Below are 18,819 nucleotides of genomic sequence, written 5' to 3' on the forward strand. Positions count from 1 at the left end.
TCTTCCTGAATCCAGGGCTGGTGCATGGTCCACTGTGCATGTCCATGTTCTTCATTCTTATCCTGACTTTCATCTCACTCCTTCAGTTCTTTCTGAGACCATCACCCTTAGACTATGTAGTAGAGGAAATATTATGCAGAGAAAAATGTTACATAATGAATAATTAACCTGTTCCCTCTGTGATGACCATGTCAAATAGCTAATCTATTCCATCCTGTGCTGATTTTGTACTAAGAAGGCACCATGTCAAATAGTTAATCTATAGCTTTCTGTTCTAGCATTTAATGTGTCTGATTTCCTGTACATTGTTGTCTGGATAGATAACTCCCATTGTTTTCTAGACAGAAGCCACTTGGAGCTATCTCACCAAAGTGGGATGGATGCTGAGTTCCCATCTGGCATATCAAAGCTGAGGCCTCTGAGCTATACCATCAAAGGGGGATGTGGAGACAAATAGATCCACTGAGATAACAGGGACTACCCTAAATTCCTCTCCAAAATAAACAACATACCATATTTCTCTTTTTAAAATCCTTACTCTTCTTTTAGCTTTGCTAAATTTTCCTTAGAAAAATAAATTATGTTAGCGCTGAATTTCCTTGCTTGTTTAACCACAGTAATATGTAATAAACTTTTATGTCTCTTTACAGCAGAATCATTCACTTTCTTCAAATCCCTACAATTCTGGATCACTGATATCAACTACATTCTCTTCTTTTTGCCATATTTTTCCAATGGTGATCCAGTTCACCTGTTGCTTTCCTCTTTTTCCAAGCCCCTTTATCCTATCAAAAATCTCATCCTTTGATTATTTTAGCCATTCCCTACCCTTGCTCCTGCTCACATGCGGCTGTAAGAAACTAGAATCATGAAAGGTCCACTACAAATTTATGTAACACAACCTCAACTGGACTCTCACTATCAGGACAAAATGAATTTATACCTTTCTAATGAGTTTCCTAGTTTACTCCACAGAAGTTTGCTACATCTGTTCATTCCTGAAACCTCCCATAAATTCCCCATACCCACTCTCCCAGATGAAAATTTTTTCTCGTATTTAAATGAAAAAAACCTAACAAATAAACAAAAATAGAGACTATTTGCTGAGTTCTCTCATCTCCCATCACTTAGATGCCTTTCTCTACTATCTTCTTCAGATCTTTCATGTCTTTCTCCTTACCTCAGACACTGCCATCGCTCTGGTACAGATTGCCATCACCTTATGCCTATCTTCTGCAATAGCCTTCTGATTGATCTCCCTGCATCATGTTTTTTTCCCTCAAGTCTATCTACCACTCAGTTGTCAAAGTCATCATTAGTAAGCACACATCTGATCTAGCTAATTTAAGTTACTTTCAGAATCAGATAGGAGTCGCTCTTTTTAGCTTTGAAAACCCTTCATCTCCTGATCCCTTTTTTATTTTTACATTTCCATTCTTATTATGTCTATCTCCACTTCCTCACTTCCCTGGCTTCATTCAAGTTTCAGATAATCTCACTTTCTGTGAGAATCTTTTTTGTAGTCTTTTTGATTTTAGTGCTTTCCCTCGGAGATTAACTCCAATTTATCATCTTCATATCTTGTTTGTACATAGGTACAATTTGAATAAGTTTATAAAAGTTTTTCTAATTTGATTTTTAAGTTAAATTTTATATATTAAAGTATACTGAGTATGGAACCCAAATTTGACATCAATTGAAATGTGCTTATACTTGGGGTGAAATGAAATTCTAATATCATAAAAATTCTAACAGCACAACACTAATTTAAGGAGCTCTCAAAGGAGTAATCAAGTTTATGCTAATATAAAATATATAAGAATATATATAAAACCTAAAATGTTAAATGATTAATCTAACACTTTATTTTGATAACATTTAGGAAAAACATAATCCAATGAGCCTGTTGTCTTCACTATTAGACTGTGAGCTCCTTGAGATCAGGAGCTGTTTTTTGTGTCCCTAGCTCTTGGCCTTGTCCCTGGCTTATAGTGGGCACTTAAAAAGGAATGTTGAATAATAAAGGACATTCACCAATTAGTATGATCCATATAGTATTGACAGAGTTATTGGGTGACTCTTTTGACTAGTAGGGGGAATGAAATGATGTTGCAAAGATATTTTGTAATCCTTTGGTTCACTGTGCAATCCGTACCAAGTATACTGCTTGGCTCCAATAATATTGGCATCTTATTCACTCTGTCACCAACAACCCCTTAAGGTACTAGAAGTAGTTAAGTGATACCCAGAGTAAGGAAGGCTTGAGTTCAAATCCATCATCAGACACTAACTTTGTGATCCAAGGCAATTAACTTAACTTCTGTTTGCCTCAGTTTCCTCAACTATAAAATGGAGATGATTAACAGAACATACCTTATAGGGTTATGTGGATCAAATATGCTAAGCTTTTTATATCATTTCCTGACACTAGTTGACACTATATTTCATTCCTTTCCCCCTTACCACTAAACATGTTTTATTAAGCAAATTCTAGATGGCACTATAGTATGATAGTAATAACATTCATTTTATTTTGTCTTGTTTTATGTTTGTCAACACCAAAATGAATACAGAATTTATCAGATTCATTTAATTCTTTTTGCATATCTTCCCAGATTGAGACATTCTGAATCATCATTGAAAGAAAAACAAAAAGTATATTATATTCTACTTAATCTCAGAAAAAAATGTTACTAATGGCATTTGTAAATAACTTTCCACTGGGGAAATGCATATTTACGCTGTTTTATCCATATCTTCGCACATAAGCCTTCCTATAAGTGAATGATTTAGTAGGGGGTATGTAAACACTTATTTTTCTCCTTATAATGAAAGTGATAAGAGAGAAACATAAACTAGACCTGTGATTTTATTAGCTTAAGGATCTTTCAGGTGAAGAAAATTTACCAATGCAACTTAAAAGTTTGTTTTTAATTTATTTATTTAGTATTTTATTTCTCCCATTACATGTAAAAAAAATTTTTAACATTTGTTTTTAAAGCCTTGATTTTCAAATTCTCTCCCTCCCTTCCTTCCACCCTTCCCCTGCTCATTGAAAAAGCAAGTAATTTTGATATAGGTTATAAATGTATGGTCATATAAAACATTTCCATAATAGTCACGTTGTGAAAGAAAACAAAGACAACACCCTCAAAAGGAAGGAAACTTCAAAAATAATAAAGTAAAAAAAGTATGCTTCAGTATGTATTTAGACCCCATCAGCTCTTTCTCTGGGAATGGGGCAACTTAAAAGGTTTTTGTTTTGTTTTGTTTTAGGTTTTTGCAAGGCAAATGGAGTTAAGTGGCTTGCCTAAGGCCATACAGCTAGGTAATTATTAAGTGTCTGAGGCCAGATTTGAACTCAGGTACTCCTGACTCCAGGGCCGGTGCTCTATCCACTGCACCACCTAGCCACCCCAACTTAAAAGTTTTAAGGAGTTACAAAGTCCTAGAAAGTTGTCTAGATTCTGGGAGATTAAATGACTTGCCCAGTAACATATAATGAATGTGTCAAGTCATTCAGTGGGCTTAGGTATTCCAGGTTCTGAGACTGTGCTGCTTCTCTTAATGAGAGGAAATACTTCATAATATTAATTTCTGTTTTAATTATTCCGAGCTTCTTATATTCCATCACTCATGCCACTTTATAAATGTAAACTGTGAAAACACCTAAACTGGTGCTATTCAAATATGTGCTACTTCAGGAATAACAAATACAGATCTAGCATATGATAGGAGCAGGGCCACTGCTGCTGGATTTATCTTTTGAGATACTCAATTCAACAAACATAGACTATAATTAAAATTTCTTAACCTACTTAGATATCAGTCTTTCTTCTCAATGGACCATGGCAGTGATTGATTTCTCAAAGACAGTGCCCATGAAATTTGAACTCTGGTTCCCAGCTAGGGAGCTGTTGTGGAACACAAAGATTAGTAAAACAACATATTGGCACCCAAGGACCTTACCCATCAGTCAGATGAGAAAAAAGAAATATATACAAATGACTGTAATTCAAGAAACAATGCATATAGTGGGCACTTAGTGTGCTTTAGTTCATTTTTTCCCAATGAATGGTCTGTCAGTCAATAAACCTTTCTTTCGGTACCTCTGAAATACCAGGCATTGGCAATACAAGGGATTTCTTTGCTACTCTGCTCCCCTACCCTCACCAAAAAAGCCCAATTCCTGCTTTGAAATTTGTTATGATGTTGCTTCCAGGTTTCATGTTGCCCAAGAACCCCTCTTCCAAAGTTGCTGCTGCCATTTCCCCTTAGCTCCTATAGCCAACTATTTCTTGTCTCTCCCTGAATGTTTCAAACTGCTACTAATCTGCCCTCCTCTAGTTAGAAAGGCTGTTTAAAAAAAAAAAAACTCTTGGGTCAGACAGTGGAGAGAAGGGTCAGTTGGTATGCTGCACTAGACTATTTTTTTGCTTTAAGGAAACTATCCTTTTAGGTATCGTTTATACACCAATCTCCCCAATTGACCCCATTTGGAATGAAGCTTGGAAGATGAAACCTGAGCTGTTTCAATTTGCTTTCCTCTTATTGCTTGTGATTTGATATTTTCTATAGCATTACTAAACTATGCCTTCTTTTTAACTTTAATAATCTGTCTTCACTAAAAATGAACTTTAGTCATGTATATTTTTGCTATATTCTATTGTACCCCTTAGGATATTAGGAGAAAGGCAGGAACACCTTTAGCACATTTTCTGGACCATCTGAATCAAACTTAGGAAATGACTTAGACAAGAGTCTCCATGATCGGGCAAGTATGGATAGCAATCTGTATCAATGGAACAAACTTCCAGAAAGATCGTGGAACTATTTGAGTGTTATCTATCCATCACTCTGTCTGTCTATCTTTCATCTATTTTTGTTGATAGGGAAATTTTGTGTTTGAACTTTTACTCTGACTTATGAGGCAAAATTGTGACAAAGAGAACTAAAGGAGTTTATTGCAAGTACTTCAAGGTAGCAACATATTGACTGCTTGATTGTTGGAGATCAGCCATAGCTTCAAGGTAGGGTCAGCTTTTATTGGCAATGCTCTTAATTCCATAACGACAATTCAGAAAGATACACTGCAATGAAGGGGTTGTGCCCTTGAATCTCCTCTTCTTCCCAAGATAGTAAGTATGGGGCAATTTGCAGGAAGAGGTACAACATCACATATAGGGGTGTATGACAAAGGGCACTGAAATACAAAAAGCTGCAGACTCACGATTGTCTTCCCCTGCAGATTCTCCCCAAATAGTGATTCACTTAGCACAGTTGGAAACAATGGGTCACTTAGTCAACATAACTTTCTTTTTTTTTCCAAGCATTGACCTAGTAGCTTTATTTTTTTATGTAGTATTTATTTTTACTTTTTGTACAAATAATGTTTTTTTATACATTAATAAAATATTCTTGTTTAAGAGTAAATGAAATACCCCCTCCCCCCATAAATATAGACTCTCTTGAGCGATAAAGTAAAGGGGAGAGAAAAAAATTAAAATTAAAAAAAATAATAGTAATAATTTTAGGTATGGCCAGGTGGTGCAATGGATGGAGCATCAGCCCTGGAACCATGAGCACCTGAGCCCACGTCTAGCCCCATACAGCCAACAATCACCAAGCCGTGTGACATGAAAGCCACCCGAACCCCACTGCCCTGCAAAAAACAAAAAAAGAAAAAAAAGACCCCAAATAAAATAAAATAGTAATAATAGTAGGGGTGGCTGGGTGGCAGACAGAGCATTGGCCCTTGAGCCAGGAGTACCCAGGTCCAAATCTGGCCTCAGACACCCAAAAATCACCCTGCTATGTGACCCCAGGCATGCCACCCAGCCCCATTTGCCCTGCACCCCCCCCAAAATAATAATAATAATAAAAAATGTGCTTCAGTCTTTGTTCCAAGACCAACAACTCTGTTGCGGGTGGATCACATTCTTTCTGCTAAGTCCATCGCAAAAGTTACTTCCATATTTTTCCACTGTTGCCATTGCTGATTGAAACTCCCTCCTTTCATATTTCTCCACTACCATGTACTATATTTTCTCTCTCCTTTCACTCTGACTCTGCTGTAGGATATCTGAGTGATGCAGCACACAGATCCCTGGCCCTGAGGCCAAGAGGCCCCAAGACCCCATACCACCCCTTAGGCCCAACATCAACCTGGCCCTATGGTCCCCAACAGCCCTTCCAATCCCAGCCCCTTTCAAGAAGTAAAAAAGAAAATGTGTTATATCTGACCACTCTCCTCCCATGGTCCATCCTCTCCTCCATCATTCACATCCCCCCCTTCCCCCTGCCTCCCCCCTCCTTCTTACTCCAGATGCCTATACCCCATTGAGTATATATGCTGTTTCCACTCCTAGCCAGCTCTGATGAGAGCAAAGATTCCCTCATTCCCCCTTGCCTTCCCCCCTTCCCCCTTCCATATCATTGCAATAGCTCATTGTAATAAAGAAAAATCTTATTATATGAAATATCTTGGCCTATTCCCCCTCTCCTGTTTCTTTCTCCCATTACATTTCCCCTTTTTCTATTGACTCCATTTTTATACCATTTTTTATTTATATTTTTATTTATATTCAGCTTTCTCCTGTGCTTCAACTATAAAAGCTCCTTCTAACTGCTCTATTAACTGAGAAGGTTCATATGAGTATTATGAGTGTCATTTTTCTATGCAGGAATACATGCAGTTCATCATCATTAAGTCCCTCATACGTTCCCCCTCTCCTCCAATCTCTATGTTTCACCTGAGTCCTGTATCTGAAGATCAAACTTTGTGTTCAGCTCTCGCCATTCCAACAGGAACATTTGAAATTCCCCTGGTTCCTTGAAAGTCCATCTTTTTCCCTGGAAGAGGACATTCAACCTTGCTGGGTAGTTGATTCTCTGTTGCATTCTGAGCTCGTTTGCCTTCTGGTGTATTATATTCCAAGCCCTATGAGCTTTTATTGTAGTTGCTGCTAAGTCCTGTGTGATCCTGACTGAAGCTCCACGATATTTGAACTGTGTCCTTCTGGGTGCTTGTAATATTTTCTCTTTAACTTGGGAGTTCTGGAATTTGGCTCTAATATTCCTAGGGATTGTTTTTTTGGGATCTCTTTCTCAGAAGGGATAGGTGGATTCTCTCCATTTCTATTTTGCCCTCTGCTTTCAGAATATCATGGCAAATTTCTTGTAGTAATTCTTTGAAAATGATGTCAAGGCTCTTTTCCTGATCATGACTTTCAGATATTCCAATAATTTTTAAATTATCTTTCCTAAGTCTGTTTTCCATATCAGTTGTTTTTTCAATGAGATGTTTCACATTTTCTTCTAATTTTTCATTCTTTTGGTTTTGAAGTATTGATTCCTGGTTTCTCATAAATTCATCAGTCTCCCTGAGTTCTATTCTTTGTCTGAAGGATTTGTTCTCCTCAGAGATTTTTCTTATCTCTTTTTCCATCTAGCCAATTTTGCTTTTTAAAGCATTCTTCTCCTCAATAACTTTTTGAACTGTTTTATACATTTGACCTAAGCTGGTTTTTAGCATGCTATTATCTTCAGCATATTTTTGGATTTCCTTGACTGGGCTGCTGACTTCATTTTCATGTTTTTTTCCTGCATCTCTCATTTCTTTTCCCAGTTTTTCTTCTAACTCCCTCATTTGATTTTCAAAGTATTTTTTGAGTTCTGTCATAGCCTTAGCCCAATTTCTCTTTTTCCTGGAGTCTTTACATGCAGGAGCTTGTGCTTCCTCATCTTTAGACTGAGTATTTTGATCCTTCTTGGGCTCATATGCAAAATATTTATCAATGGTGTAACTCTTGTTTTTCTGCTTGCTCATTTACCCAGCCTGAGCCTGGTTTTGGGGTGCTTCCTGAGCTTTTGGGACACTCCCACAAGGGTCTCAGTGTGTGAGGCTCTGTCCTCCCTCCTGGTTTGTGAGTGACCATATGCAACCCCCTCTGCCATGGGGCTGAGGTGCAGGGGGACCCTGCTGTTTTATGGGGGGGGCCTAGACTGCCATCAGGATCTGAATGTAGTCAGAGCCCCAGTTGCCTGTTCCAGGGGTAGAGGACAGAACTCTATAGTCTCTCTCTCTTCACTTCCCTCCCTAGGTTCAATGGGCTCATGCCCTGGGGGCTCCTGCTTACCAGCTCTGCCTGCTTCTGTTTCCTGGAACTTGGCTGTGTTGGCCATGCTGCTCTCTGTGTGCCCTGAGGGCTGGGCTTCAAGTACTCCCTCTGGCAGAGGTCCTCCGCTGTTCCCCCAATTTGTGCCTGCTGCTCCCCGGGGCCTAGCTTAGGAAACTCCCCTGCTGCTGTGAGCCATGGCTCCCAGTGCCTTGAGGCTGCCTCCGGGAAGCTGAAGTTCTTTCGCTCTGGGGGGTCACCCTGCTGGTGGCCTGCCCCTCCAACCCCGGGGAGCAGAGCCTTTCTGCTCTTTTCCAGGTTACCTTGAGTAGGAGAGCTGCCTCACTGGGTCCCTCTGTGGGTTCTATCTCTCGAAAATTTAGTTAGAGTCCTTAGCTTATGAGTTTTATGAGAGAGCACCTAAGACAGGATCCATTCTTGTTGCCATCTTGGCTCCGCCCCATAACTTTTAATATATGCATATATAAATACAAACATATCTGTTTGATGGTAAATTTTTCATAGATACTTGATGCAAAGAAATATTTTCCCATTAAAGTTTCCCTTCTTATCTGATGCACTTTGTATTTATTTGTGTAAATTATTAATGCCATAAAATAAAAAAGGGTATGAAAAAATTCAAAGGCACTCATATCTGAAGGGAAATGCTACATTATGATATTGTAATTATTATAAAAACTTCCTCAGCCTGCATGTTTTGAGCTTTCCATTTCCTGCTGCATAATGTATCCTCCGAGGGAAGATGGCAGGGATCCCAACAACTTCCATCTGTGCCAACATGCAAATGCTACCTCCTTCCACTGGACTGATCTCGCAACTCAGATGTGGAGAATTTCTGGTGCAAGGAAAATCAACCTTCCCTTTGATCTCAGATCTTCTCTTGCTGCTTTACTTGTCCTTTTCAGGAATAGGAAGAGGAAAGTGGTAGGAAATGGACTTCCTTTCCCTGCTATGCAATTTCCTGCCTAATCTCCACATCTGAAAGGTGGTGAAGCAGTGCTTGTCATCTGTCCATTTGACCATGTGCCTCCAGTCTCACACAGCACTTGCCTTCAGCCCATCCAACCTCCTTTGGGAAATGAAGTAGTTCCCTCCACTAAAATAATAGACCTTCTTACACCTTTTCATACCCTTCACATTCCAGCAGTTCCAAACACCTATAGGTACTTATTCAAACCTCATACCCACACACATTCATCTCAATCCTCCTACCTCAGAGTGCCACCAAATATCACCCTATACTGTGCCATGTGGAATGCCAGTTTCATAGACGAAATGCTTCCCTTCATCCTAAATCTTATCCTTTCCCACTCCTTCCGTCCATTAACTCCTTTTTGCCAATTTAATCTTTCATTTCAAGTTCCTATTTTCTATTGCTATCATTTAGAGTTGTGCCAAATAACAATGGGGGGATTATGTCAATTTTTCTTATATTGTATCATTCTTGAAGTCCCAAAATAAGTCCAACATAGTCGTAATGAATAATTTCCACTTCTAATCTTCTATGCCTTTTGTCTAAGATTTCTTTAGATTTTGCATCTATATTCATTAATGATACTGCTCTAACCACTCCTCCCTTTTTTGTTTTTACCTTTCACATGTTTCAGCATAAGGGCTATATTTCTCTCATAACATAAATTATGGAGTATTTTCTAACTCAGTTTTTAAATCTAATTATTAGTATAGATATCAATATCTTCTTAAATGTTTCATAAAATTAACCTACATTTGTTTTTGAACAACTTCCCCATCCTGATATCATCATGTTTTGTTCAGTTTAATTTTCTGTGTTTGAATTGCTTAAGATTTCTGTTCTATGTTCTGATAATCTCTATATTTTATGTTTCCATAGGTAACCCTCATTTAAAATAATACTTTAGTAGCATTAGACTGACAATTCATTTTTATTTCTTCTCTTATTTTAGCAATTATATTTTTCTCTGTCTTTATGGATCAGGTTTGCTAATGGCTCATCAGTGTTGTTAGTCTTTTCAAAGAAGCAGCTTTCAGTGGGATTGTTTTTGTTACCTTGTATAAAGATATTTTGAAGATTTTTGTATTTATTGATTTTCATCTTCCCTTTTTTCTTATTGATTTATTTTCCAATTACATGTAAAGATAGAGTCCTACATTCAACCCTGTGCAAGATTTTGAGTCCCACTATTTTCTTCCACACCCTCCCCACAGCAGCAAACAATGTGATATATGTAGGATCATGTTTAACCTTTTTCTACTTTAGTTAAGTTGTGAAAGAACTAGAACTAAAGGGAAACATGAAAAAAGAATGAAAAATATAAAGGAAATTTTGATAAAGTGAACATAGTTGGTTTACTTTGCATTCAGAATGCTTAGTTGTTGGGTTGTCTTTTTTTTTGTTGTTTGGATGTGGATGGCATCTTCCTTAACAGGTTTCTCAGGATTGTTCTTGATTACAGAAGTGCTAAGAGGAACTGAGTCCATCATAGTGATTGTTTCACAATGTGTTCTACTTATGTCACTGAACATCAGTTCATGCAAGTCTTTCCCTGCTTTTCTGAAGCCAGGTTGCTCATGATTTCTTACAGAACGATAGTACTTCATCACATCACAATATGTTCAGCCAATCCCCAATTGATGAGCATCCCTTCAATTTCCAATTCTTTGCCACTACAAAAAGATCTGCTCTTTATTATGTTTGTACATATGGATCCTTTCCCCTTTTTATGATCTCTTTGGTATATAAACATAGTAATGGTATTGCAGTCTAAAAGGGATATGTGTATAGTTTTATTTTCCTTTGGGCAAAGTAGAAAACGGCATTTCCAAAGGTTAGATCAATTCACAACTTCACGAACAATGCATTACTGTCCCAGTTTTCCCACATTCTCTTCAACTGTGATAACTTTTTGGTCATTTTATTCAATCTAGTAGGTGTGAGGTGGTACCTCAGAGCTGTTTTCATTTGAATGTCTCAAATCAATAATATTTTGGAGCATTTTTTCATATGACTGTAGATAGTTTTAATTTCTTCATCTGAAAACTACTTGTTCGTATCCTTTTACCTTTTATCAATTGGTGAATGACTTTTATTCTTGTAAATTTTTTCTTCATTCTTTATATATTTTAAAAATGGGCCCTATATCAGAAACACCAACTGTAAAAATTGTTTTCCAACTTACTGCATTCCTTTTCATCTAAGTCTCATTTGTTTTATTTGTGCCAAACCTTTTTAATTTAATGTATTCAAAATTATCTATTTTGCATGTTATAATGTTCTCTCTCTCTCTTGTTTGATCATAAACTCCATAGATCTGGTAGATAGACTATTCATTGCTCTCCTAATTGGCTTGGATTGTTACCCTTCATTTTTAATGTTTTAATCAGTTTTAATCCTGTACCTATTTCTACCTTATCTTGGTATAAGGTGTGAGATGTTGGTCTATGACTACATTTTGCCATATTATTTTTCAGTTTTCAAAGCAGTTTTTGTCAAACAGTGAGTTCCTATGCCAGAAGCTAGAGTCTTTGGTGTTTTATCAAACAGTATATAACTTTAGTAATTTTCTATTTTTTTCTTTGGACCTAATCTATTCTACTGATTCACTTCTCTATTCCCTAACCAGTACCAGATAGTTTTGATGACTGCCACTATATAATATATATTTCCATCTGGTACAGCTAGATCACCTTCCATTACATTTTTCTACCACTAATTGTATTGATTTTCTTGACCTTTTGATCCTTCATATAAATTTTATTACTATTTTTTCTAGTTCTGAAAAAAAAATTTTGGTAGTTTAATTGGTATGACACTGAATAAGAATTTAACTTAGGTAGAATTGTAATCTTGATTTTATTAGCTCATCCTAACCATGAGCACTTGACATTTTTCTAATTGTTTAGATCTGAAGTTATTTGTTTGAAAAGGGTTTTGAAATAGTGTTCATGTAATTTCTGAATTTCTCTTGGGAAGTACATTCACAAGTATTTAATGTTCTCTATAGTTACTTTGAATGGAACTTCTTTCTATCTTTTGATTCTGAGCTTTGTAATATATAGAAATGCTGATTGTGTGAGTTTATTTTATGTCTTGCAACTTTGCTGAAGTTGCTAATTGTCTCAAGTAGTTTTTTAGTTGATTTGCTAGGGTTTTCTAAGTATACTATCATATCTTCTGCAAAGAGTATTATATTTCCTCATTACCTGTTCTAATTCCTTCAATTTATTTTTTCTTTTCTTATTGCTAAAACTAACATTCCTAATACAACGTTGAATAATAGTGGTGATAAACGGCATCCTTGTTTCACCCCTGATTTTATTGGAGTGCCACTAGTTTGTCTTCATTGCATACAAGGCATACTGGTGGTTTTAGATAGAAACTGTTTATCATTTTTTAGAAAAACTCCATTTATTCCTATATGTTCTCATGTTTTTAAAAATACTAGATGCTGTATTTTGTCAGAGACTTTTTTAGCTTCTATTAAGATAATCTGAGGATTTCTGTTATTTTTTGGTATTGATAAGGTCAGTTATGCTGATTGTTTTCCTAATATTGAACTATCCCTACATACCTGGCAAAATCCTACAAGATCACAGTGTATTTTCCTAGTGATAACTTGCTATTATCTCTTTGATAAAATTTTATTTAAAATTTTTGCATCAATATTCTTTAGGGAGATTATTATATAATTTTTTGTCTGATTTGGCTCTTCCTAGTTTAGGCATCAGTACCTTGTCATAAAAGGAATTTAGCATGACTCCACCTATCTTTTCAAGTATTTTATTTAGAATTGGAGTGAATTGTTCTTTATATGTTTGGTAGAATTCACTTGTAAATCCATCTGACTCTGGAGTTTTTTTTTCTGAGGGAGTTCATTGATGGTTTATTCAAATTCTTTTTTTCTGAAATGGTATTATTTAAGTACTTTATTTCTTCTTCCATCACTCAAGGTAATTTTTATTTTTGTAAATATTCATCTATTTCACTTAGATTATCAAATTTATTAGCATGCAATGTTGTTCTTTCTAAAAATGTGTATGCTAAATTCTTTAATCATCTATTCTATGGTATATAGTCTGTGCATACATATGTAGATATCTACATATATCTCTTTCTCTATAAAAAGTTAGAATATATTTTCCCTTTGAGAGCTGCTTTAGTCACATGCCATGATTTTTCTTTCACTTCTCTTTATTCAGAATGTCATTGATAAATATCTTTTTTGAAAATATTGATTTTTATTTTATTTATGATCTCATAAAATGTGTTTAGCATTTTTAAACATTTATTTGAATGTTGTGTTCTAGGAAAGTCTTTTTTTCATAAGGCTTTCATGTAGTGAAACTTGTATATTTGTAAATATGTGTGTGTCTATATATATATGTATATATATTATATATATGCATATATATATGCATATATATATTATATATATATGTATATATATGTATGTATATATATATATATATATATATATATATATATATATATATATATATATATATATATATATATATAAACATCCCAAACAGATCATTGAAATTTACTGAGGGAGGGCTCACACTTATATTTCAAGATCAGCATAGGGGGTGGTTAGGTGACACAGTGGATAGAGCACTGGCCCTGGAGCCATGAGTACCTGAGTTCAAATCCAGCCTCAGACACAATAATTACCTAGTTGTATGGCCTTGTGCAAGTCACTTAACCCCATTGCCTTGCAAAAACCTAAAAAAAGAAGACCAGCATGAGAGGTAAGTGGAGAATGAGCTGAGATAAGAAAAGACTTGAGGAAGAGAGACCAACACACTGGCTATTGTAATAATATAGTCTTAACGTGCTAAGTGTCTATGTTGTTGTTTGTCCTTCTTTCTCAAAGAGGATGACATCAGGAAGGTGATGCCATGACATGCATGTGAATTGTATTTGATAGGGTGTTGAACAAAGTTACCAGTCTTACTTTATCCTCCAGTGTCATCAGGATGACTGGAGATGGTAATTAGGGTTAAGTGATTAGCCTATGGCCACACAGGTAGAAAGTGTCAAATGTCTGAGGCTGGATTTGAACCCAGGTCCTCTTGACTCCAGGGTCAGTGCTCTAGCCACTGTACCATGCTAGCATACCTAGGATCTATAAAGTAGGGTAGTGGTAGTATCAGATGGGGGGTGGGGCTGGGGGAATGGTTGGAGAATATGAGAAATGTCACAAAATAGAAATGACATTACTGAACAAATGTTTGAATATAGGGAAGTGAGAAAGAATGGCAGAAGAAGCTTGAAGGTATAGAAAAGTGAGGAAAAAAGTGGTTTGGAGGACATAGGCAGTAAGTTCACTTTTAAACATGTTGAGTTTAAGATACCTGTTAGATATCCAGTTGAGTGTACCCAATGCTTAGTTGGATAAATAGATCTGACTGCCATCAACACTTGAATCTCTATGAAATTATAAGATCATCAAATGAAATTGTTTATGGAAGCTTTTTTCTGAAATGGTTTTATTTAAGTACTTTATTTCTTCTTCCATCACTCAAGGTAATTTTTATTTTTGTAAATATTCATCTATTTCACTTAGATTATCAAATTTATTAGCATGCAATGTTGTTCTTTCTAAAAATGTGACTGCCATCAACACTTGAATCTCTATGAAATTATGAGATCATCAAATGAAATTGTTTATGGAAGCTTAAATGAATAAGATCTATGACAGAGCTTTAGTTTTAGCTAGAGTGACCTGGACAAGGATCAGCAAAGGAGACAGAAAAAGAATATTCCAATAAACAAGAAGAGAACCAAGAGAAAGCAATGTCTCCAAAAAATAAAAGAAAAGAGAATATTAAGAAGAATAGGATGTTTGACAGTATCGGAAGCTGCATAATGGACAAGAAAGATGAGGACTGAAGAGAGACCATTAGTTTTGACAATTAAATCATTGGTAAATACATTTGGCTAACTATTGAAAGATTTGTGTGACTAGAACAATAGAATATTGATTAGTAGATTACTTTATTCTGCAAGCATTAAGTCTCTATTGGAGTACCTTATCCCTATTCTGCTTAATATTTTAATCAATGACATTGAAGACAGAAATTATGACAATTGACATTATAGATAATGTAAAGCTTGAAAGCACAGCTAACACAGTAAATGACAGAATCCCCAAAGATTTTACAAGTCAGAATGATGAACTAATCCATCTTGATGAAATTTAATAAAGAGAAATGTCAAGTCCTTTGGCTGAAAAGAATCCAGTACACAAATATAATATAGAAGAGGGAAATAATTCATGTGACCTGGGTTGCTAACTGGTCTATAAATAGAAAATGAGCCATCAGTTTGACATAGAAAGCAGAAAAAATGTCAATGAAATATGTTTGCATTGATTGAAACATAGCTTCCACAAAAAGGTGATAATATTCTGCACTGGTCAGACCATATATGTAGCATTCACATTCAGTTCTATATTGTCACATTTTAGGAAAGTTATTGGCAAAGATATTTTATCTTACATTAGGAAAAAGAATGGACACAGAACTGTCTGAAAGCACTGAAATATCTGGTTGTCGTGTAGAAGGGAATGATTAGGCTTATTTGACTAAACCCCAAGAAACAAAACCAGTAGCACTGGGTAAAAGTTACAGTGTTAGATTTTGCTCAGTGTTAGGAAAAACCTCTTAAAAAGTACATCAAACCAAAAATGGACCTTAACATCTCAGAAGACATTTATTAAGATCCTATCTCATCAGGTAGTTGAAGAACTCATGTCTAGGGGCCTCAAGTTTCTCTGTAAAATATTAGATAAGGTTCTAAGATGAGAGGGGAGTAGAGGAAGAAAAGGATACTGGATGTTTTTAAGAGGGACAAAAAGATTGGAAAGAGCCACTGTGGTGAATGAGATAGTGATTGCCTAACAGCAATGAGAGCCCAGTTGAGAATATAAATTTGTCATAGACCCAGTCATAAGGGTTGCATAACTTTTTCCACCTTAATTCAGCTGTGTGTATGTACATATACACACACACACACACACACACACACACACACACACATATATATGTATATATATACATATGTATGTGTATATATATATATATATATATATACATATATATATATATATGTATATATGAATGATCAAAGGTGGAGAATGGTGGGAGTGATCCAAGGTGGAGGCTTGCAGGACATAATAATCAAAATGTAAAGGGGCTAGGAATTCAAGAGAAGAGAAAAATATAGAGTTGAACTGATTCACCAAGAGGTCAAGTTGGGGGAATAGAAGAGAAACTATTTAGTGGAGGGGGAGATAACATAGGAGAGAACTAAGGGATCAAATATATGGAGTTTGCAATACAGAAAAGAGTAGGGTTTTTTGGGGGGGTGTTTGCAAGGTAATGGGGTTAAATGACTTGCCCAAGGTCACATAGCTAGGTAATTATTAAGTGTCAGAGGTCAAATTTGAACTCAGGTCCTCCTAACTCCAGGACTAGTGCTCTATCCTTTGTACCACCTAGCTGCCCCTTAGAGTAGGGAAGGTAGAGGAAGAGGTGAAAAGGTTGGATATGTGGGTGTACACTTGTAGGTGATGACAAGACCAAGAATATTACTATCTTTGTGTATGTGGAAGACTCCCAGTACCAGGTAAGGAAATAGGGAGGAGAGAAAATTTATGAGACTTGAACCAAATTCATTGAGGAAGGAAGGAAGTGACCTGGAGATTTGTAGAAAACAGCTGTCAAGATTTTGATTTGGTGATAAATATTAAGAAGATGAACCTCAAACAAAGAGAGGTTGCTAAGTGATGGAGGTAGATAGAGAATTTGGAAATAGTAAGGTGGAACAGTGAGTATGCCAAGTCCCTTCTTCAAGCAATGAGCTGAAGGGAATGATTGAAGTTTCAGTCAATATCGGAAAGGATGACTAGGAAAGTTACGTCATCTGTGGGGAGCAAAGATTTAGTAATAGTAGGAGTGGGAGAGGAAAAGAGAAATGTGTTGCTTATGAAACAGGCATTCCACCAGACACAGTCAAAGGTCTGAGTGGTGTTTGGTCAGAATTTTGATGTGAGGTGGTTAAAGGGGACAGGAGTAAGGAAACAAGTGGAGGGAGGTGGGAAATGAGATTTGGATGATGATCTGCAGAGGTTCAGCATCATTAGAATGTGTATTAAAATACTCTAGTTTATTCAGTCATTCTCTAGTTGTTGGTCATTTTTTTGAATCTTGTTATATATCAAATAGAGACAAAATGACTATTTTTAAAGAAATAGATTCTTCCCCCCCCTTTTAACATCAGTTTTGATAGAATACTAGCAATGCTTCAGAATCACTGGATTGGAAGATATGATACATTTTGTGATTCATGCCATGTTGCTGCTTTCTTTTCCATATTTCTAGCATGTCTACTATCCTACAAACCATGTAGGAAATTTCTTGTTGCCTTACTTCCCCATTAACTGGTTTGTAAAAACCCAACAAATAGGTCAACTGAATCTATTTGTTTTCAAATCTTTGCATGTATATGTGTGTAAAAACAAAAGTAGCAGATGAAATCCTAAAATATGAGTCAACTGAGTTAGGTTCATATAACTAACTAATGTATAAGACACTGCAAAATAGAATAATTGGGTTTTTTTTTTACTTTTATTCCTCTTTGTACAATACCTATCACAGTGTTGGGGTCATAATAAGCACTTAATAATATTTAGTGTCTTATTCAGGGTTCTGTAGGTATTAAATGCCAAATAAATGTTTGTTTGTAGGATGAATGATACTTGAATTCTATTCCCTGAATTTTTCTCAAAGAATTTTCCTGTTTGCTTATTTCTTATTTCTATAATAAATAGAACATTAAGACTGTGCTTACATGTATACATTATTTTGATGGTTTTTAATTGCTTTAGCAGTCATACTAATTTGTTTGTCTAGAGACTGCAAATGACAGCAAAATGACTGACATGTTGAGAGCATTTAGAATTACGTGGGCTATGCTCAGCTTCGCATTTGTGCTGTTTCACTAGATTACAAGTCAAAAAACTTAGTTCTAATCCTGATTTTCAAACTAACTCTGTGGCTACAAGTGAGTCATTTCAATTCTCTCACTATTTTTCCCTTCTCTAAAATTAGATATCACCTGCGCTACTTATCTCACAGTGTTATTAGGAAGACCAAATGAAATAATGAATCAGAAAATACTCGGGAGACTAAAATAATTGATATTTTTCTAACAATAGAGAGTTTTCAATGAATTTCATCCTAATAAGCCTGTGAGATCGGTGTTTCAAGAAGGAATATCCAAATTTTAAAAATGAAGTTTTACCTTAGAGATGTTAAGATAACTTGTGATACTTTCCACAGCTATGACATGTCATATCCAGAACACAAATCCAGAGCTTCTACATCTAAGGCCATTGCCAGTTCTGTTAAACCACAGCTATACTGGTCAAAGGACATTAACACTTCTTAAAAGAAGAGCCAAGTGTTAACAATTGCATGAAATAAAGATTCAAATCATCAAAAATAAAATAACAACCCTGGGGTTTTACCTCACATTTTTGCAAATTGGCAAAGTTGAAAAAAGTAGGCAATTTGGAGGGGGTCTGGGAAAATAGACACTAGGGTTGTTTGGAGCTGTGAATCAGTATAAGCATTTTGGAAAGCAATTTTTAATTATGCAAATAAAGTAACTAGAATAATTTTATATTCTAATGAG

At 35.8% G+C, this 18,819-nt stretch overlaps 1 pseudogene; it reads left to right on the top strand.

The window, feature by feature from the left end:
- LOC141498635 (melanoma inhibitory activity protein 2-like) overlaps positions 1 to 18,819 on the top strand; it is a 65,910-nt pseudogene that overhangs the window by 41,334 nt on the left and 5,757 nt on the right.

Source organism: Macrotis lagotis, chromosome X, assembly GCF_037893015.1.
Source record: "Macrotis lagotis isolate mMagLag1 chromosome X, bilby.v1.9.chrom.fasta, whole genome shotgun sequence".
Classification (NCBI taxonomy): Eukaryota; Metazoa; Chordata; class Mammalia; order Peramelemorphia; family Peramelidae; genus Macrotis; species Macrotis lagotis.